Here is a 23,511-nt window from a genome sequence, read left to right as displayed (position 1 = left end):
GGGTCATAAACGACGAAGTACTAGGAGAAGTCTTCGCAAGGTGGGGAACTCCAGACGTAGATCTGTTCGCCACCGCCGAAAACAGCAAATGCCGAGGCTTCGCCTCCAGGTACTACCAGCCGGGGACGCTGGGGAACGCGTTATGGATCAACTGGTCGAACAGCTTTCTGTACGCTTTTCCACCAATTCCCCTGATTCCGGCGGTTCTCATCAAGCTGTCTCAATCCAGGGCGAGAATGATTCTGATTGCCCCGGAATGGCCCAGACAGTGGTGGTTCACGGACCTGCTTCACCGATCTCTCCTCCCTCACATGAAGCTGCCGTGCAGGCCGGACCTTCTCACGAAGTTCGGGGGGCGGATGGTGCACCCCAACCTCTCGTCTTTGAGTTTGGCGGCATGGCTCCTGAAATAGTGCAATATGGCCATCTGAATCTCCCAGAGGATTGTATGGACATACTGAAGGAGGCTAAGCGACCTTCCACTAGGACTTCCTATGCTTACAAGTGGAAGAGGTTTTGCATCTGGTGCAAGTCTAAGAACTATGACCCTACGACATGCAAGGAAGATGTCATCCTTCCATATCTGCTTCATCTGGCGCAGTCGGGCCTTAATGTCCATTCCATTAAGGTTCATCTGGCCGCTTTGACTGCCTACAGGAAAGGCCCTTCACAGACTTCCTTTTTCCAGATCCCTGTGATCAAAGATTTTTTGGAAGGCTTGAAGAAAGTGTTCCCTCCTGTCAGGCTTCCTTCGCCTTCATGGGACCTGAATGTGGTGCTGTCCAGATTGATGAAGGAGCCTTTTGAACCCATTCATAAGGCTTCGTTGCAGCACCTGTCCTGGAAGGCGGCGTTCCTCGTGGCCATTACATCGGCCCGCAGGGTGAGTGAGATTCAGGCATTGTGTTGCCAAGAACCTTATACTATATTTCATAATGCTAAAGTTGTTATGCGTACTCACCCTAAGTTTCTTCCCAAGGTTGTTTCTGATTTTCATATCAATCAGACTATCACTTTGCCTACGTTCTTTCAGAACCCTTCATCTCCAGCGGAAAGGTCTTTACATTCCCTGGATGTGCGGAGGGTGCTGAAGTTTTATCTTGATAAGACTAAAGATATTCGTAGGTCAGACCAATTGTTCATCAATTATGGCTCAGTCAGGACGGGTCTTGCTACCTCTAAACAGTCCATCTCTAGGTGGATTGTGTCCTGCATTCAGTTGTGTTACTGCAAAGCTAATAAGACCTTAGGGGGCAAACCTAAGGCTCATTCCACCAGGGGCAAGGCTGCTACGACAGCTATGCTCCGTAATGTTCCCATTGCAGAGATCTGCAAGGCGGCCACTTGGAAGTCGATCCATACCTTTGCTAAGCATTACTGCCTGGACACTGATGCCAGGGCAGACGCTCAGGTTGGGCAGGCTTCGCTGCGGAATCTGTTCGCACAGTAATGGCGTTATTTTATTCTCCACCGCCGCTTGGTGTGGGGATGGGCTTGCCATTCTATTCACTAGCTTATGACTATACACAGAGATCCCCTACTACAGAAGGAGTAGTTTCTGTCCTGTAACTCCAGTTCTGTAGTAGGGGTATCTCTGTTATAGTCATAAGCGCCCTTCCGCCTCCCCGGTGGAGTGTTGTTCATGATCATAATGCTACAGGTCTGGCGTTTTCTGCGCCTTCAAAAAGAACTGAGGCTAAGTTGGACCTGCTATGCATTCTGGGATACTGAGAGAAGGTTCTGGAAGGTTCCTTAAAGGCACAGTATCCTAATTAAGCCACATAATGGCAGCCTATGGGGCTTGTCTGTCCAGGTTCTTCTCTCTATCATTCCTGAGGGATTTTGCTGTTAAGCAAGGGAAATCTGTACAGGCTTTGCTGTTTTGTGGATTTTATGGTGGAATTTCTAGTTGAAGTACTGGACAGTGTAGCCTTTTTGGCTGCATTATCTGTCTTTAAATTCTCTCCTAAGTGTCTATGCATTTTCTGCATTTTTTGACACTGTAAGAGATTATTTTTGATTGCTCCGGGGTCCACGCACATGGGCGGGACTATTCACTAGCTTATGACTATAACAGAGATACCCCTACTACAGAACTGGAGTTACAGGACAGAAACTACTCCTTATACATCGCCAGCAGTCTTGCCCACCAAGAAAGAAATGCAGGAGGGTCCGGAGAAATCCAGTCCTTCGTAATACAGGCACGTACATTCGACATACAAATAAATACAAAAGCAGTTGTTGTTTTAGATGTAGATAAGACAGGTTCTGTCAAGACTAGTTCCCCAGTAATACACATAGGTATGCCAATTAACAATACCAGAAAATGTTCAATAGCCGTAAAAAAATCCAACAATTTAAGGCACGGAAAAAAAATATGAAGCGAATCTGCAGCAAAAGCCCTGCATCTACTACATTTGGTTCCAGCACCTGTGCCCCATTTTGAAATTTTGCCAGGGGTATAATACATATCATAAACAGACATACAGTGCTGTGCCCGCATCCGACCTGTCAATATAACTTGATTTGCTAATGATATAGAATTGGTTAAATCTATCCCTTCTATATTTAGTTTACTTGCCCACTTCTCTTGGCATTACTCTAGATCTGATGGAAGTAACATTATCAAATTAGAATACAATAACCCAATAGGTGTTCGTTTCTCCAAGAGATCTATCAATGGGAATTTTCTAAATTGGGCATCTAGGTCAGGCCCCAGGATATTCAAAAAACTTCGGACTTGCAGGTATATAAAAAAAGTCCTATTTTGGCAAGCCGTATTGAGTTTGGAGATCTACAAAAGCTGTAGAATGGCATGAGGACAAATATGTCCCAAACGGCGGAGTCCCTTCTGACGCCACCTATAAACCGTTCGGTCTCAAAAAATCAGAGGAAGAGCCCCAACAGTCTCTAAAGGGGTATAAGCATTCAAATACATAAGGCCTAGATGCTGCTTCACCCGTTTCCAAACCAAAAAAAGCTGCTTTCAAAATTTTAATTATAGTTTTTTTAAATAACTTCACTCCAAAACTTTGACCAGGCAGGAGTTAACTGCTTCCTCCAACCCAAATTCATAGATTGAAGGGGAATGACTGGGCAATATGATAGCTCTATCCCCAACTATCAGTGGGGAAATGAACTGCAAAACCACCGACCAGTAATAAAACAAAACATTTGGAATACCCCAACCTCCATCAGATCTAGGCAGAGCCATCTTCTTATATGCCCTTCCATGCCTTTTATATCCCCAGAGGAATCTAGAGCAAGTATTTTCAAGTTTTTTAAAGCAAGATGCTGGAAATTCGAGTGGAATAGTTCTAAAAAAATAAAGAAATTTGGGTAACACAAGCATTTTTAAAATATTCGACCTCCCGTGCAATGATAGTTCACCTTATTTATCACCGCATTAATATTCAGCTCTGGAATCTTATTGATTGACGAGGATAGCTTAACCCCTAAATAAGTTGCTTCTGCAACAGTGGATATGCCCTCTGGAGGGCTCCCGCCAATACATAAGATCTGTGTTTTGGTAAAATTGAGCTTGTACCCAGAAAAGAGCCTAAACTCTGATGCCTGTTCTTCAATTATTGGCAACGTGGAAGCTAAATCTGAGGTAACAACGACAATATCGTCCGCACAGGCCATAGCTCTATATTCTAGATCATGAATTTTAACTGGTTTAATATCAGCGGAGTAATTTAATTTGGCCCCAATATAATGAGCAAAACAATAAAGGGGAACATGGACAGCCTTGTCGTGTACCCCAGCTGATTGAAAGCGGGCCCGATTCTCTACCGTTTAAGCGAATGCAAGCAATAGGGAGGTGATATAAAGAGTTCAATGCTTGCACAATACCTGGGCCAAACCCCTTCACATGGAGCACTTCCCACAAGTATGGCCAGGACACCCTGTCGAATGCCTTCTCGGCATCCAACAGGGTAATTCCGATTATATTATTTGTGGCTTCTGCCCAGTCCATCATTGCTATAAACCGCCGAACATGATCAGCAGTATCACGTCCGGGGATAAACCCGTGCTGGGATTCTGATACTAAAGTTGAAATAATTCTAGACACACGCCCGGCCAACATTTTGGAATAAATGTTGTTGTCGGCATTAATTAGCGAAATTGGTCTATAAGAGGAGGGTGAGAGAGGAGATTTACCCTTTTTTTTTAAAAAGACCATGATGGTAGAATTCCGCCAAGACACAAGAAGGTTTCCAGCATTTGTTCTTTCAAAGCTGGAAAAAAAGATTCTAAAAAATTCAAGAGGTATCCCATCTGGACCCACTGCCTTTCCGATAGCGAGCGATGTTAGTGCTGCCTCAAGTTCTTCAAAAGTAATGTTGGCATCCAGCTCTTCTTTTTGTTCAATGAAGACTTTAGAAAATTCCCTCTCCCCCCCAGAAATCTGCAAATTTCCCTGCTACCTGCGTACTATCATCACCCGTATATAGCTGGGTGTAGAATTCACAAAAAATCTCCAGCACTTTTGCCGGGTTCTCATGAAGTACCCCCTGCTCATCCTGAATAGAATTAATCCTTGTAGCTGCCTCTTTCTGCCTCAGCCTTTTAGCTAAAGGGCGCCCTGAGTTCTCGCCCACCACGTATAGCTCCGTACCGTGTACTGCAATAAGAGAGGCTAACTTTGTTGCAAAATTCTGGTATACCTTCATTTTCTGTACAACGAGATCAATCAAAATTTGTTTGTGATCCCGTCCAGCAGTGATGGCCATCATAAAGTTGGTCTCTAAAAGCCACAGTTTATTTAGTTCTTCTGTATATTCTACCCTTAACCTATATTGTTTATTAATGGAGTAGCTAAGGGTCTCCCCCGCACTCCTGACTTAAAAGCATCCCATACCATAACCTCTGAAGCAGAGCCACAATTAAACTGAAAAAAGTCTATTATCCATTTATTCATTCGCTCACAATAACCCGGATCAAGTAAAAGCTGGCGCTCAAATGTCCAAGGTTTCCGTGTAGGCTTATATCCATCGTCTATTTCTAATTCTATAGTAATTCAATTGTGGTCTAAAATTATTTGTGGGTGAATCTCAAACCTAGCATTCGTAGACATTTCCATGGTTACAAAGAAATAGTCAAGTCGTACATGCTTATGATGGGGGGCAGAGGAAAAAGTAATTCCGGGAGCACCCCGTCCTCTCAGCCACCTGACATCTACCAATCCAAAATCAATTAATAGACCCTTGGTGGCTTTAAACACTTTACTCTTTTTGCCCTCATATCTATAATTACCCCGAATGCCTACATCTGCAGCCAGGTGAATATTAAAGTCCCCACAAAGGATTAATGAAGACGGCCAATTAGCCAGCTCAAAACTAAGATCATTCAATAGGGCGATCGATCATCAGAGTTAGGCCCATACAATGAGCAGATCGTGACAGCCGATCCCTCTATCCTTCATTCAGCAATCGCCCAGCGACCATATGGGTCCACCTTAGCCCGGTTACATTCCCCCATCCATATTTTTTTAAGATAGCAACACCTCTCGTGGTCGTGCCTTGTCGTGTACAGCAAACAAGTTCTAATCCTAGATCTTTTAACCATGCCCTATTGTTCCAGGCTATGTGAGTTTCCTATACACAGAGCAGTTCTATTCTCATTGTTTTAAGGATCTGGGCCATAATCCCTCTTTTTTTCTACTGTTTAGGCCACAAATATTCCAAGAGCAGATAGTGAGTTTACCCATCATTAAAAAAATAATTTTATCACAATTTCAAAAACAAACAAAAAATATTTCCCCCAGACCCTGATATACAATAATAGTTGCAGCCATGAAAGCAAAAAAATATAGCAATGCTGAAGTACATTTATTCATCCAAACTTTACTTAATTTAGAAGGCATTGACTCCTGCTTGTAACTCCTTGCCCCTCAACCCCCCTACCGCACCCTCCCTCTTCCCTCCCCGACCCCTCCCAGCAACCTCCAGACCCACCCGAATGGAGCAACAGGACTGAAGAGTCCCGATTGGTGATGGAGAGAGGATTAAGTGCTCCCCCGCCCACCCCAGCCCTCCACTTAGACCATAAAGAAAACGAAAAAAGGGAGTGAAGAAGGAAAGAAAGAAGGATTTATAAAATCTATAGGCCCAAGAAAATCAGCTCCCCACTACAATGTTCCCAGATAATCCTTTGCGACTATCTCTGAAGTGAAAAAAGATGTTTTCTCGTTTTAGATAACCTTAAGCTTAGCGGGGTTAAGTAAATAGGCTTGCGACCCCTTCGCCTGGAACAACGGAATGAGTTGGCGCAAATGCCACCTTTGCTGCACAGTTGCCTGTCAGTAGTTAGGGCGAACGAAGAAATCAGAGCCCTTTGCTTTCCTTTAGCGATCTGGGCGCGCTAAATCATATAGCCTCTCACGCAGTAGAAAATTGTTCAAGCAGATCATAATTGCCCTAGATTTAGCCGCACCCCCACTATGTCCACCCCGGAGCTGGAATGGAAATCTATGAACTCTTTGCAGCTCAAAATCCCACTTCCCCTCAGTCAATTGGGGGAAAGCCTCGGTACCGAGATCAATGACAAATTGACGAATGTCTTTCCCCTCGGCTCCCTCGGGAATGCCCAGTATATGTAAATTGTTCCTACAAGCTCTATTTTCCAGATCGGATAGTTTCCAGTTTATATCATCTCGGTTCGAGTGAAGGGTAGAGAGGTCAGCTTTCTGCAGGACCAAGTCCTCTTCTATAGCCGAAATTCTGCCCTCAGCTTCCCCAACCCACTGACAGCTCTGTACACAACTTAGTAATATGACACACCGTGTTCTGTAGTTTCCTACGTGAACCTTGAACCCGGAGACTTTCTGCCTTGGTCTCCTCTCGATGCGCCATAATGGCCTGACAAATAGTGGTGAGGGTAATATCATTACCAAGTCCTGCCACATTGGGTTCTAACGCCCCTCTACTATCATTCATTCCTACGGATTGCGGAAGAATAGTAAGACCTAAAGAGGGAGATCCAACATCACTCAACGCCCTCTCCAACAATGTCCCCTGTAGTTTTTGTGCCATACTGGTGTCTCCAAAAGTCAACACACTATTCTCCTCTTCTTCAAAGGGGGTTGACCCAGTGAGACTCCTATCTTCGGCCCAGTCCCCTTCCAAACTTTCTTCTGCTTCTGAGGTAAAGGACACATCCGACATAGAGTAAAATTTTCCACATGAATCTCCAGAGTCAGCCTCAGTGCCAGATTCATTAATGTCGGTAATGTCGGTACCCCAAACCTCCTGTGCCCCTTAAAGTAAGTCTGCACAGATAGGCACGGTGGAGTCATCTAGCATGGAGGGGGGAGTACCTGATATACCGCCGGCACCTGCTTGGGAATGAGCTAAGCTCGCATTAAGGGCATTAAGAGGAGCCAAAATGCTACTATGCGGGGGTATTACTGCCACTTCCTGCTCGAGATCCTGCACTTTACTCTTGGGGGCTGTTTCTTCCTAAAAATCCCAGGAATGATTACCTGGTTTTGCTTTCTCAGTTCTCCTTGGGCGCCCCCTTCAGCTTCTCCAGAGGCGAGTTCACCTGGAGCCACTACCGCCTGTGTCTCGTCCCGAACAGACTGAGAATCTGAGTCTGGGTATGAACACGCTGCAGCCGCAGGTTCAGCTGCCATGAGTCCTGGCACAGGTATACTTGTAGTGCTTGCGGTTACTGAAGATGCTACCGCCGCCACTGCGCGGGTCTTCGGGACACTTGAGGCCGTTTAGGAGGTCGTGGCAGGGTTCTTGGGCCCCATCCTCGTTCACTTGAAAGTGTTCCGGTCTGGGTCTTTGCTGTAACCCTGGACTAGCCTGCTGGCAGCCGCACCTCCCTCCTCCCAGCGCCGAACACTGACCGGGGAGGCGGTATCGAAGCGGCAGCAGGAAACAAAGTAGCGCTGGTATGTGGGGAAATGATTAAATGTTGCCACCAACAATCTCAGCATTACGGAGCCTTCACATGAAACATCTTCAAAAACTCCCTCGGTGTAAACGAGCGTGGAGGGGTGGAGGGGAGCAGAGAGCACTCGCGTCCAACTCACTCGGACACAGCCGCGCCCGCCATCTTGCTCCCAACCCAAATAGTATCTTCTAATAGGGATTTAGCAAACTGCCATCTTGATTTCTTTCTCGAGGTAATCCCTAACATCAACGTAAAAGAAACTACAGAATGATCCGAAAGAGTTGACCAGTATCTCTGTTTTACCATTGGTTAACAGTTTGTCCTCCAAAAAAAAATCTAATCAAGATGCCGTTCTTGTTTCGAGGAATAACAGGTAAATTGAGGGAAACCAGGGTGTCCTTGCCTCCAGGGATCTGTTAAGGTAAAATACATTATCAAACTTTTATTAACTTTGCTGTTTTAGGCTTTAATTGTTGCATTTTTTTATTCGAGGTATCAAGTGTCAGATTCTGAATGAAATTAAAATCGCCACCCATGATCAATATACCTTCAGAATTCACTGCTATTTGATAAATTTGCTCAAGTGCTGTGGTTTCATCATCTATGGGGCTGTGATAATTAACACTGTTTCCTCAAGCTTTACCTTCACCCATAGCCATCTGCCGTTCACATCTCGCAGGATTTCCAGAACCAGCCATTCCAACGAGTTTGATTGTAAAATCCCGACCCCTGGTACCGCTAAATAAGCAGATGAAAAATATACCAATGCATATTTCTTAGGTAGAGAAATCGTGGGGGTATCAGTCCTGAAATGTTTCTTGTAGAAATACGATTTTAGGAGTGAGGTTTGTTAACTAATTTAGAAATGTAGAGCTTTTACGCGGATTCAACAAACCATTCACGTTACATGTGATCACTTTTATATTTTGTGTCATTTGATCTATCTTTGCTCACATATCTATCTCAGCCCCCACTACTTCAGAGACTTTCTCTCAGTTTTTAGCCTTTCTTATACTGTTGTCTCCCACCAAATTTAACCTGTGCGGTATCTCACTAGCTTGAAATTACATCCTATATAATTCATTTTTTTCCTGCTAATTTTTCCCCTTGCTTAACCCATCCTTTACCCCCCTCCCGGCCCCTTTAAACCTTTGGCAGTTGGGGAATAACCCACCATACCCCCTTCCTCCCTACCCTGAATAACCCCTGAACTGGGTGCCATGGTATAGCACCTTAAAGTGACCTATCACCACCCCATTTAGGCTCAGCAGGAAAAACCCAAACATTTTCAAATGTGTGAGAAAAAGGGAGAAAGAGGAAAAACACAGCAACTATTCCTACCTCTCTACTTTTCCATAGTAATTTTCCGTAACAGTTCCTATGCTACCTCAAGATTTGCGAACATGTGAAATTTTCCTTGACAAGGACTCATAGCGTGGATTATTGAGCTATAGCCGCCCGGTCCCACTGTGCCCTGAATAAGTAGGAAGCTTGACAAATGCTTTCCGCCGACAAACCGCTGCTGCTGACATATCAGAAAAAAAATTGCAGCTGGGAACTTCGCAGGTTGAAAATTGCTTCTTGTGAATGGCTCTAGTCAGTATCTGTTCTTTAACCCAGAAAGCTGCGAAATGTACTAAAATTGTTTGTGGTAATTTTGAATTCGAAAATGGCTGGGCTGGGCCCCTGTATGCTTTTGTAATAGTGAAATCGCTGGAGAATTCGGGCAGCACATTCTCCTTAATGATGGACCCGGCCCATTGATGCATTTGTGAGCCCTCAGAACCTTCTGGTACCCCGACCAGCCACAGGTTAGAGCGTCGAGAATGGTTTACCAGCTCTTCCATCTTACTTTCCAGTGGATTTTTCTGTTTTTTATCAAAAGTAGCCTTATCAAGGTAATATGATCCTCAAGGGTTGATATCCTGGATTCAGATCCTTGTAATCTTGCTGGATAGGTACCAGCTGCTTCTTTGATTTTGGATAGGTGAGAATGTAATCCTGCAATTACCCGTGATAGCCGAAGAACATCCTCGGTGACTGCTGACAGCTGACAGGAGAGATCGAGCCCAGCAGTCACCGAGGATATTCTTCAGCTATCACGGGTAATTCCCCCTTCTTATCGTGAACTTGATCGTAGGTTCCAGTTACTTTATTTTGGGTTGGAATCTCCAATTGAGATACGCATTGCTCGAATTAAAGAACCCTCACTGTGTCTGCCCGGTCAAGTCCTTTAGAAATGAGGTGTAATTAAAGAATAAACGTCTCCCTTCAAGCGCCATCCAGACACCTCGAATGGTCCCCCTACAGTGCGGACTCATTTAATAACAGAAGCACGCAGCACAAAATCCTCCGTGGACCTGTTTTTGCTGAATTACGACACAGTCCAACCTTGTTCCCTTTCCTTCATTTGGCTCATTAGGCTTATGATTAAGGCAATGTTATTTGTAGTCCTGATGATGATCCTTCATAGGGTATAGGATCGAAACGCCGTCGACTGTTAGTGTAGTGACACATCAGTTTCCAATGTGACAAAAAATTGTGTTATCTACATGTGCTTAGCTAGACCAATTGTTATCTTTTATCTAGCGGCTCTATACATACTTGCCTGTTGATTTTTTGTCTTTATGGTTTGAAAATTGTCCTTTTTCTTAAATGTTGTATGTACAGGATACAGGACTGTACCCCACTTTATATTTTGTGTCTTAAATTTTGTCATTCCCTCAATCAATTAAATCAGTGTCCGGCTGGACACCTCCTTTATTATAGTACGGATTCTTGTCTATAATTTATCCCTAACTTTTATTTATTGTGCTTAATCAAGGACCTTTGTTACTTGATAAAATAGATATCTCAGCAGCCTGTGAAGATGCTTAATAGCCCCATAGACATCTCGGAAATGCTGACAGTATTGAAAAGCATGCCCAACAAACACCAAGGCTAGTGGCTTGGATGGGATCCCAGTAGAAATATATTAGACATTCCAAGAAGAATTACTTAATTTTTTGATCAAGCTGTTTAATCAGATGGAGAACGGGATAGATATTCCCAAAATATTCAAAGAGTCAGTGTTATTAGTCTTCTTTAAAAAGGATAAAGATCCCATGATTCTAATTCCTATCACCCAATCAGTCTGTTAAATATGGATTATAAACTGTTTATGAAGATTTGGGCAAGGTGAATTGCTCCATGTGCCCAACAGGTAGTTCATGGAGATCAAAAGGGCTTCCTTCCAGTACAGCTAATGGCCGCTAACACATATTTTTTACTGCACGCAATTGATTTATTTTTTCTTAAAAAGATCAAAGCGGTAATCCTTTTCTTTTTTTTTTTAAAAACATTTATTTCAATTGCAGTATTACATTTGCGAGCCTACAACCACAGGGGCCGGCCGTCGCTAAAACAATAGAGAGCAGTTGGTATTGCCAATTTACACAGCTTTCAGCTGACAGCCCGGAGGCCCAGCAGCAATTCAACGTATCGTTTCGACAGGAGCAGAATAGTGGTGTAGGAAATAGTGAAGGTCTTGCTATTTTAAGTATTTTAAAAACAAGAAGAGACAACAATAGCACACGAAACAAGAGGCAATGCGGCAAACATGCTTCTCATGGGGGAGAGTCATATCGAACATGCATATAGAAATAAGGATGAAATGAGAAGTGGGGGGGGCCCTGGGTAATTGGGCACATAATACGAAAATCTAAATGTTTGTAGGCGCGTCAGGTCACGAGGACTGTGGCAGTACCGGGGCCCCCGCGAACAGGGGGGCACAAATCTCCCCACAATACGAATTCCATTGGTCCCAGACCGTACCCCACTTCTTGGGTCTACCACGTGCAACATATACCGTTTTTTCCCTGAACATGCACCAGTCCATATTTTCTTCCCACGCAGGAGTCGGAGGTGCCCTCTGGGACCCCCATAACTGTGCTATGTCTCTTTTAGCCACCATGTTGCCAAGCGTAGCCCATTGCGTTTGTGCCACAGTGTAGTCATTCGGCTCCCATATATTCAGCAAACAAAGGCCGGCCTCAGGTAGCAGAGAAACTCCAGTGACCTCCTCCATAATCACATGCACACGGGTCCAGAACAGAGCCACAGCCGGGCATTCCCATATAATATGTAGGAAGGTACCCAGCGCACCACAGCCACGCCTACACATTCCATCCACAGCGAGACCCATACAAACCAGACGGGGACCACTTACATAGATACGGTGTAGGATCTTCAGTTGCACCAGCCGGAGACGGGCCGGGATCGCGACCTCTTTCGGGGAGGATACCGCCGCCTGCCAATCCTCATCGTCCAATTCCAGTCCATCACCGGTCCATGCCTCACGGAGCTGCAGAAGCAGATCCGTTCGGTCGTTAATAAGTTTTTTATATATGAGAGATATGGTGCTATCGGGAGTATAGCCATCGAGCACTCTATCCTCAAGGGGGGAGGATTCCGGAATGACAGTTCCGGTCGGGAAGACCGAGTGGAGCGCATGTCGGATCTGTATATAGCGAAAATGCTTCCTATTACTAAGAGCATATTCCGACTGCAGCTCCTCGAAGGTCTTGATCCTATCTTTGACCCACAGATCCCCAATCGTACTGATACCGATAAGGTCCCACTTCTCGAAGCCCTTCGTCGTCCACAGGCTACCCAGTCTCTCCGCCGCATAAAGCGGGGTCGCCCTAGTCAATTTGTCAGACCATCCCATGGCTGCGTTCGCACTTCTCCACACCTGCACGGCCACTGCGGTGGGCCCTGACAGTACTTTGCAATTCGATTTAGAATATAATGCCCTGTTATAATTCCCTCCCGGCAACTGCCATTTGTCCATGTCAAACGCAGGGTTCGGCGTTGGGCCATACATGGCATGGTTAATGGCACTCAATTGAGATGCCCAATAGTAATGCCTGATGTCCGGCAATGCAATGCCCCCGTCGTACCAAGGCAGTGTCAATTTTGCAAGAGCGATACGAGAACGCCCGCCCCAAACTAATTGCCTCTGCAGACCCTCTACCTCGCGAAAGTATCGTGCTGGTACGAGATCAAGTGTATTCTGAAGGGCGTATAAGAACCGGGGCAGGGACATCATCTTGAAAAGGGCAGCCCTTCCGAGCGGGGACAACGGTAGGCCACTCCAGGCCGCTACATCAGATTTAAGCCGGAGCAGCGGGGGGAGCAGGTTACGCTCATAACGTATCGCGGGGTCTAATGATATAAAGATCCCTAAATATTTGAATCCAATCTGCGTTATCTGTATCGGGCAGTTGCACGGTAGCGGGGGCACATCACCAGTGAGTGCATAGACGCAGGATTTAGCCCAATTAATCACCAGGCCGGAGTTTTTGCCAAATGAGCTGAGGACATCAAACAGTACTCCCAACGATTTCCGTGGGGAGGTGAGGTATAGCAGAATATCATCTGCGTATAACGATAGGCGGTCCTCAAAGTCAGGGGTCCATCTGATTCCCTTAAGTGACGGTTCCCATCGCAGCCAAGCAGCTAGGGGTTCCAGGGCGAGCGCGAACAGCAAAGGAGATAACGGGCATCCCTGTCGTGTACCCCTCCCAAGCACAAAGGACTTCGAGACCCTACCATTAACCACAACCTGGGCAAGCGGCTCCGCATACAGGAGTTTAACCCAACCGATAAACCCGGGGCCGAACCCAAACTTCGCGAGGGCGGCCCACAAATACGGCCATTCTACGGTGTCAAAGGCCATTGTGGCATCCAAGGACACCAAGATGGCCGGCTCACGTAAGGACCCCGCCCTCGCCAGGACGCCATGAAGCCAACGTAAGTTGAGCGCTGTGTTGCGGTGCGGAATAAATCAGGACTGATCCGGGTGTATCAAATCGCTAATCACCTTTATGAGGCGATTAGCCAACAGTTTTGCCAGGATTTTGGGTGCGGCATTTAAAAGTGATATCGGTCTATATGAGGCACATAAATCCCGGGGTTTACCCTCTTTGTGAATCACAACGATGGATGCAAGTCGCTGGTCCCGTGGGAGTGACCCAATCTCACGCGACTCCAGGAACATCTCGCGGAGATAAGGCGCCATTTTATCCGTACGTAACTTGTACAGCTCGATGGGAATACCATTCGGGCCCATGGCCTTGCCTGAACGGATGGAGCGGATAGCGAGCGCCACTTCATCAATGGAGAATTCCGATTCCATGAGCTCTTTGTCCGAATCAGACAGACAGGGCAAGGCGATATCCCTAAGCAACAGATGCGAGTCTTCCTCTGGTCTGTCTGAGACTGGCGCATACACCTTCTGAAAATAACACGCAAAACTCTCCACTATGTCAACGGGGTCAATCACTCGCACTCCATCAGCACGTTCTATCACAGGCACCACACGACTCGCCCTTTCCTTCTTATCCAACCAGGCAATCAACTTTCCCGCTTTATCTCCCACATCATACAATCGTCCCCGCTGCTCCCGGCTCATAGCCTTGGCAGCGTCTGTAACCAGAGCATGATAATCCGACTGCTTAAGGTGCAACGCATGCCGTCTTTCTTGTGTCGCACCAGACTCCAACTCTCTCTCCAAGCAATTGAGGTCAGCCTCCAATCTTTCTACCTCCTCATTCTTCCTTTTCTTAGCATCGGCAATCAGAGAGAGGGCTTGACCACGGATCACAGTCTTAAAAGCCTCCCACAAGGAAACAGAAGAGGACACTGACCCCACATTCTCAGCAAAGTACTGATCGATGGACTTGACCATACCCGCCCTGGTTTTGGGATTACGAAAGTGCCAGGGATTAATCGGGGCCACTCTACCCTCCGCCCCAAACTGAGCATCAATGGAGAGCCACACTGGGGAGTGATCGGATATACCCCGGGCCAGGTGTCTAACCTCCCTAACCGAGACGGCCTGCACCGCCGGCACAAGTATGTAATCAAGTCGGGAGAGGCTCCCGTGCGCTCCAGAATGAAAGGTGTACTGTGCCTACCCAGGGTGCATCAACCTCCAGCAATCCACTAGACCCAGCGTCTCCAAGAAGTTACTCAACCAAGACTGTGATTTCACAAGGTCTCTTGGGGGGCTACGATCCTCTGTGCCACAGACCACCGAGTTGAATTCTCCGCCCACAATTAAAAATATACCGTCTGGGAGTCCCAGTATTATCTCCCCCAGGTCTGCAAATGTCGTAGTTTGTAAGCCAGGCGGGACATAAACAGAAAGTATAGAGATCGTCTTCCCCTCCCATCTGCCGGAAACAACAGCATATCTACCTCTATCATCTAGAGTGGTCACGTCTATCGCAAGGGGGAGGGAGCTCCTGACTAGAATACCCGCCCCTCTCGACCCAGTGGTGAATCCGGAGTGGGCAACCAGACGATACCCTCGGCGGTTCATTGCACGACATGTGTTCCCAATCAAATGCGTTTCTTGTAACAACACCACATCAGGGGAGAAACGTTTCAGGAATAGCGACACTATACCCCGCTTGATGCCATCCCCCAGGCCATTGACGTTCCAACTGATGACCCTCAGCCCCCTACCCCCCATCCCAACAGTAAGGATCGACTCCCCCTTCCAGCGAAGCAGACATCAAAATCAAAATAAATCGTGAAACATTGCCTCTAAACCCAACAAAGCCTAACAAAATCCCCCAGCCCACCCCCAAGAAAACTCCTAGAACAAATCCCCCCACCCTGCACCCCAGCGCTAGTCCAATGAACCACCCCAACTTGCAGTGTGCCTGTCGCCCTCACCAGAAACTAGTCTACAAAAAGAAAGAAACCCCAGGAGGAGGAAGAGTTCCGTACCCCCCGCCACCAGCAAACAAGAGTATTCACATAGGAAATCATCAAACCACTGCTGCAAAGTCCAGTCACTTGGTGTGCCGTAGTCACCCCTCACTCCTATTCCTGCAGGCCACCTTCTGCGCCCTCCGAGAGATCCGGGCGGTCTCGACGCGCCGGTATAGTGTCTAGCCAGTCACTGACGACCTCAGGCCGATCAAAGAAAAGCGTTCGCTCGTTGTATTCAACCCGAAGCCGGGCAGGAAAGAGCATGGAGTACTTCACTCCCATGTCACGCATCCTCCGCTTGACCCCCAAAAATTCCATTCTCTGCTTCTGAACTGCTTGGGTAAAGTCCGGGTAAAAGCTGACGGTTGCATTCTCAAATTTCGTGGGACCTCCGGTTCGCGATGCCTGTAGAATAGCGTCCCTGTCCCTGAAGTTGAAAATTCTAGCTATTATGGGTCGCGGCGGAGCGCCTGGCTTATGAGCTCCACCCGGAACATGGTGGGCGCGCTCAACTGCAAACAAGTTACTGAGGCCTTTGGGGGCCAGATGGTTCAGTATCAGGTCCTCCACGAGGAGATCTGCAGTCATCTCAGAGGACTTCTCCGGAACCCCAATAATGCGGACATTGTTGTGCCTTGCACGACTCTCGGAGTCTTCCAACCGGCGGGCGAACAGGTCGTTAGTGGAGCGTAGGTTTCGGACCTCAGTTTGAAGATCAGACACGTCGGTTGTAAGACTGGCGGTCTTGATGTCCAAAGACTTGACCCTTTCATTGGTCTTCGCCAGATCTGTCCTGATCAAGTTAATGTCGATCGCCACCGTGTCTAAGTTCAAGGCCAGTGTCTCATACTGCTGGCCCACGGAAGTCTTAATCTCCGCAATGGCGCCCATGACGTCCCGCAAGGACAGCTCCGCCGTCGACGCAGAACCATCTCTGGTGTCGTCCGGTGTGTTGCACGCACCACTGGGGGAACCTTTAGGACGGGTGTAGCGATCCATGATGTTCGATTGAGAGGCACCCCCTCGGTGCGTGCTCTTGGTCGTCCACTTATCGCCTTCAGGCTTGCCCGCCATAGTGTGCAACGTGCCCCTGAGGGCCCTTTGAGATCTGGTATTAATGGCTCCTCTTCAGGTCAATCTCCGAATAGTCTAAAGCACGACGAGTGGCGGGCCAGCGCGCAAGCCGAGTGTAGACCTCGGGAGACTGGTGTAAGATGGAAGCTGGGTTCAGCCCAGAGAGTCTGAAAACAAAACCGAAAGTACCACGGGGGCACAAGACAACCTCCACCGGCCGTTGTTGTTCAATTACCACCCTGGTACTTCGGGGACCTGAGTCCCAGGCTGCTCCCCGTGGTAGGCCGCCAACTTGCAAACGGAGTAAGTCCGGTTCCCGGCATCCAAATCAAATTCGGAAAAGAGCATTCAGATCAGCAGGGTTAAATCTTCAATAACCCGTCATCTGTGGCAGGATTAGTGGCAGGATATATGCGGGAGGCGGCGAGGGTCTCGGGAGCCCTGTGCTCACGCGACCATCTTGGATGCGCGCTAAGCTCCTCCTCCAAAGTGGTAATCTTAATGATGGATGCAGAAAAAGCTTTTGATTTGGTAGATTTGGCTTGCCTTATTTTTTATTTTGGATAAGATTGGTTTAAGATTGGTTTTAAATTACAATGGATACATATTTTAAAAGAATTATATAGTCAGGCTGAAGCCAAAATTAGCATTAATGGAGCAGAAGCCGAAGGGTAAATATTAATCACGTAAAGCGACAGGGATGTCGGTTATCCCCCTTTTGTTTTCTCTGTTTATTGAACCCCTAGCCGCTAAAGTTCGGAACAGTTTACTGATTTTGCCTCCCATGGAGGGGATGGCAAAAATTAAGTTATACGCTGATGATACAATTTTATATCTCAAAGCTGGAGATTTTAATATGCAGAAAGCGCTGGACAAAATAAAAAAAATTACGCAGGTAGGGAGATGTAAAGTGAATCAAGCAAAGATGGAAATCCTCACATTTTATTCGGAGCTTTCTGATATTCCGGTTTGCTTACAATATCAATCACCAAATCCAGTAAGATACCTCGGTATCTTTGTCACAATCGACTAGGGTCAATTATTTCCAATGAATTATAGCAGTACGCTTGCGAAAGTGAAAAAATTACTAGATAAATGGATTTTGCTCCATCTATCACTGATAGGACGAATTTCCATGGATAAAATGTCCGTGCTCCCGTTGTTTTTGTTCCTTTTTAGTAACCCTCCTTTAAAAATTCCCAATACTTTTTCAAAAGAATTGTATGAAATGATCCGAAAGTTTGTGTGAAATAATAAGCAGCCCTGGGTTAAACTAGCCACACTACAATTAGATGTATCACAGGGTGGATTAGCGCTCCCACATTTTGCAATGTACTACCAGCCCTTTCTGGTCAACCTCTTATCACAATTAGGAGAGGAAAACTCAGTTTTTGATAACTTCTTCTTAATACATATGCTAAAGGGAAGAGCTAAAAAACTCCCCACTTTTTTACGATCAGCAAAACTTCCCAAAAAGGCCAGATATAAGGTGATACTGGCATTAGCTCAAGAACTCTGCTCTTTTATAAATAGCAAGATATTCCAGCATATCATGCCCATACTCCTATACAAGATTGTGTTACGGGCCAAGGGTCTCTACCAATTATGGCAAGAATTAGGTTTTTTTCAGCTTGCGGATTGTTATAATCATGATACATTAATTACATGGGAAACAGTATGATTACAATCTCACAACCAAAGCACTGCCTTCTCTATGAGTTTTTTTCAGGTGGGGAATTTTCTTAAAAACAATTATACCATGTTGAGCGAGACTGAAGGTCAAATCACCAGGCAGATGTCGTATAAAACACTAGGTGTAGGATTTTGATATCAGCTTTTACATCTCAAGGCTCATAGTTAACAGATTATATTATGAAAAAGCTTAAGAATATTCACTTTGAAACAGGCTGTAAGTTTAACATGAAAGAGTGGCAGCAGCTCAGTGAGATTAAATAAAGCACTACGAGGTGCTAATTTTAAGAGAATTAATTTTTTATCCAGATGGCTAGCATATTACACCCCTTTGAGATTGCATAAGATGGTTCCAAAGAATCAGAACCAATGTTTCAGATGTAATAAACAGGATGAACGGGGATGGGTACACATATTTTATGAGTGTAATACCATACAGCAGATCAGAGGCAGGTTTTTTTCTTTTGTTGCTCCAATGTGGGGGCAAGATGGCCGCTGATGGACTGTAGTGAGTAGTCGCATCTCACTCCTCCTCCCCTCCACAGCTTCTTGATGGGCGGAAAGTGACTCCTCATACGGCAATGATATCGGATCCCTGGGGTCCTAAAAACGGGAATCTAAGCGGCAATCCCAGCGGTTCGGATATCGCATCCTGGAGGCAGTATACCGGCGAGTTTTTTAAAAAGGCACTCCTCCGAGCCCAGGAAAGAATAACAGCTCTCATTGCGCTGGTCATTAAAGGAGCTTTCAGAATGCCACCAAGCGCAATGAAAGCTAATGAGGCTAAAGATGTGGCGGCATACAAAAATATCACTGGCAAGGATAAGAACAAGAACGACTCTAAAACAACAACTGGTTCTGCTGTCCAGAAGGGCAACAATGCTAATTTTACAATAAAAACCTTGGGGAAGAAGACAGGTGAGGCGCGGGCTGGTAATGATGTAGTACCTATCCCTGGCATCCCCCGCGATAATGTCCCCCCTCGATCCACACAGACTAAATTAAAGCTGAGAGAGAATACAATGCGGCAGCCCATAGTGGCAGAGAGTTTTGCGAACAAACCTGCAGAGATCACTGAGGCCACAGTCGGGAATGCAAGGAGTGGCGGAAAGGACCTCAATCTACATAACGTCCTCATGGACGCCGGCACGCCGGTAACTAAGCAACCCGGGCAGGCGATGGCGTCGGAACAGAAGCCGGTGCAAGGTCTGGAGAGTGGACGGGAGGCTTTTGACGGAGGATACTGGTACCGGGAGCAATGCGAGTAAAAAGGCGGCCGGAGACAGATTCACCGATCAGAGCGGAGGTGAAGGCTTAGATGGAGGCTGCAATGGAGGCAGTCCAGTTATCTCGAGTACACAGCTTAATCCCCCCAGGTAAATTTCAGGGCGAAACACCAGGCTCTGAGTGGGCAGAGGGGGGACAAGGTGGAGGTGGCGTGATGAGTACCTGGGAGAGCAATCCGGCTTTGGCAGCTTTGGCAGCTTCACAACTAGGAACGGCTCTAGCCAGGCATTGCGAGAGTGGGGCTGGTGGCAGAGCTGCTTCACCAGACCGTTTCTATTCGGTCAATGAAGACTCAGAATCACTGGACACATATGAGGGGAGCTCTGGAGAGACTACTGATTCAGGGAGTATCTCTACGGCTCTAAAATGCAAAAAAAAAACGCAGATCCAGGAGGAAACCCAATCCCCCAGGCAGCCCCTCGGACCCCTCTAAAAAACTATTGTGGGACTATTCAGCCACTTCGCAGACATATCAAGACCCGGACGGTGCCCCACTGCCATCCAGGGGTCAGGTCTTACCCCATTTGTCACCTCAACCAGTCTCATTGGACTTACTATTTAGTACCCTCAAATCCATGCAAAGTGAGGCTAGGGCCGAGAGTCGGAGGGTGAGACAAGGGGCAAAAAAGATACAGAATACCCTAAGAAAGATGAATAAACTTTACGACGAGGTCGCGGAGAGGGTCACTCAAGTAGAAGAGAGGACAGGGAAGCTGGAGGATGATTTTAGTAGCTTCCGGACGTTTAAACAAGATCGTCAGAAAGTGGCAGAGGATGTGGAAGGGAAGATGGAGGACTATGAAAATCGGCAACGCCGCAATAATACCAGACTTTTGGGGGTGGCTAAGGGACTGGAAGGACAAGATGCCAGGCTATTCGTTGTGAGCTTATTAAAAGGGGCCTTTCTGAGCTATCTTCGTGGCAGTGGGAGGTAGAAATCCAGAGGGTGCATCGCTTCCCCTTCACAATTAAGAGAAGGCAGTCCGGGTCTCAAGAGGGTAGACCTAGAGCTATTCTCATATTTGTAGGCAACGTTTTGTTGAGACAATTAATTTTAGAGAAGGCAAAGCCGGAGGCCAAGCGCTCCTTTAACAATGCTACTTTTTTTGCTAGGCCCGATTTATGCCACGTTACAGTTGAGCGTAGGTGGAGATTAAGACAGCTTATCGCTCCCCTACAGGCCCTGGGATCAGAGGCCTATTTGCTGTACCCAGCCAAGCTGAAAGTGATTACCAAAGGGCAGGTGAAAATGTTTTTCTCAGAGATTAAGGCAAAAGAGTAGATGGTGGAAGTTCTGGGGTACAGGGAAGGGGGAAGCTGAGAATAATGGGTCTCTAAAGGCCTAACAGTAGCGTCTCTTCATAGAGGACACAGGGCTTGCAAATGGTAAACTTCAAGGGGAGGATCACTTTTTTTCCCTTTTTTCTTTCTGGTGTTTAGTACGTAAGGGAGGGAGGAGGAGGCAAGAGCTGCATTCTAAAGCGACCACACATAGGTCATGGGTGACCTATTTGCCCGTAGGGGCGGGGGGTACTGGGGAGGAAGGGTTTAGGGGAGAGGGGGGTAAGGGGGTTAGGGGGGGAGGGAGAGATGGGGCACGCACAGCACTTACAGCACAGCACTTCCTTTTTTTTAATGAAAAGTCGGCAAGAAAGTTAGAACAACCGTTTTTCATATTTTAATGTCTTGCCGAATTGCTTCAATGAATGTTTGCTGGCTGAACGAGGTGCAGAAAAGGCTTCGGGTGTCTGCGCTGCTGAAAACAATGAATTTGGATTTTGTATGTCTACAAGAAACGCATGTTGAGGGAGAGAAGGGATTTCGGCTCGAACAGCTAGGGTTTACTTTATTAGCTCATACAAAGCAAGGCTCTAAGACAAGAGGGGTAGCTATACTGGGTAAAGGGAGGGATTGCTTAGTGACTAGGAAGACTGAGGATCAGTGGGGTAGGTTGGTCATATTGGAATTAGTATATAAGGGGGAGACGTTTACTCTGGTCTCGATATATGGCTCCACAGAGGACGATCCGGACGTATTTGAATTTCTGGATACAGAATTAGCTAGGTGGCCTGAGACAATTATATGCTGTGGGGATTTTAACATTAATAGTCCCTCAGGTTCCAAGATTCAAACTGGCCAGGGATACACTGGGAGAAAGAAGAGATCATTTCGTGCTTTCGCAGCTATAGCACAACACAATGCATTGATAGACCTCTGGGCCAATCTACACCCGCAGCTGGATGGTAGTACTTTTTTCTCAGCCCCACATAGAATTATTGTAAGATTAGATTCTTTTTTGATATCTAACTCTCTATTATCCAGAGCCCAAATTGAGAAATTCCCCTGAATAATTTCGGACCACAACCCCTTAATCTTATCTATTAACTTAGTGGGGGCAGCCGCTAAACAAAATATCTGGACATTCGAGAGAGCCCTTCTTAAAGATAGTGGATATATTAGATTTATGAACAATTGGATTAGGGAATTCTGGATTATTAACAGGGGGAGCACATCCTCAGGTAATGCCTGGGATGCGTTCAAGGCAGGAGTCCGAGGGGAGACACTTAGTTATTCAATTCATAAGCAGAAAGCCGAGAGGAGTAGAGTGGAGGAAATAGTTAGAATCTTAACTAAGGCTGAGGAAGAGCTGAACCTACTAATCCAACAGGGTATGCCCTTGGAACAGCAACTATTAAAAATTATGTCATTAAAAGCTGAAGCAATAGAAGGCATTGCTAGTAAGACTGCAGCTAACTATGTGGCTAAGAAGGAACAAGCTTTTGAATTGAGTGAGTTGGTTGGACATATCCTGGCAATCCGCACTCGCCAGAAAGCAGCTGCAGGAGATATTAAGGGTATCCTGGATAGGCAAGGAAATACGATATCCGATCCCGAGGGCGTCCAAGAGGTGTTTAGAGAGTTTTACACAGATCTTTATGACACAGAAGAGGGATGTGGAATTATGGATATTAAGGAATATCTCAACTACAATTTAGCTCCGGAATTGCCCGAGGAGGAGAAGGTAATCCTAGAATCCCCAATCAATCTGTAGGAATTGACCTTAGCTCTAGTGGATCTCCCTTCAGCAAAAGCGTCAGGCCCAGATCAAATCCCGGTTGAGTTCTACAAGGTATTCTAGAAAGTCCTTATTGCAAATTTATTAAATACAGTTATGCAGGCCCAGCAGGGGCACTCAATCCCAGGTTCATGGGGGGGCTGAAGTATTAATTATTCTTAAAAAAGGTAAGCCACCCACAGCTCCAGGGTCCTACAGGCCTATAACATTAATGAACTCAGATGCAAAGATCTTTTCTAAAATTTTAGCGAAAAGACTGGCTAGAGTGATTGAGGGCATGGTCAGTCCCGTACAACATGGGTTTATTCCAGGTAAGGGCACCACCGAGCATATTAGGCAGGTCATTACTTTGTTTGATGCCACTGGAGTCCCAGGAGACCCTATTGCAGCCTTATTTTTGGACGCAGAAAAGGCTTTTGATAGGGTCTCTTGGGATTACCTCTGGGAGTTAATGAGATGGTATGGCCTAGGGGAAGGCTATATTTGAGTGGTGCAAGCATTGTATAGGGAACCGACAGCCCGGATAAGGATCAATAGGTGGCTTACCTCACTGGTGCAGATCAGGAGGGGGACTAGGCAGGGCTGCCCTTCGTCACCTCTGTTGTTTGCGCTCTATATGGATCCTTTTCTGCGCAAGCTAGATGGTAACCCAAAACTTCCCGCTGTAAGCATGAATGGCATGAAGTTTAAAACACTAGCATACGCGGACA

This window comes from Lissotriton helveticus, chromosome 5_1 (assembly GCF_964261635.1).
Source record: "Lissotriton helveticus chromosome 5_1, aLisHel1.1, whole genome shotgun sequence".
Lineage (NCBI taxonomy): Eukaryota > Metazoa > Chordata > Amphibia > Caudata > Salamandridae > Lissotriton > Lissotriton helveticus.
Note: the sequence above shows the minus strand (reverse complement) of the source record.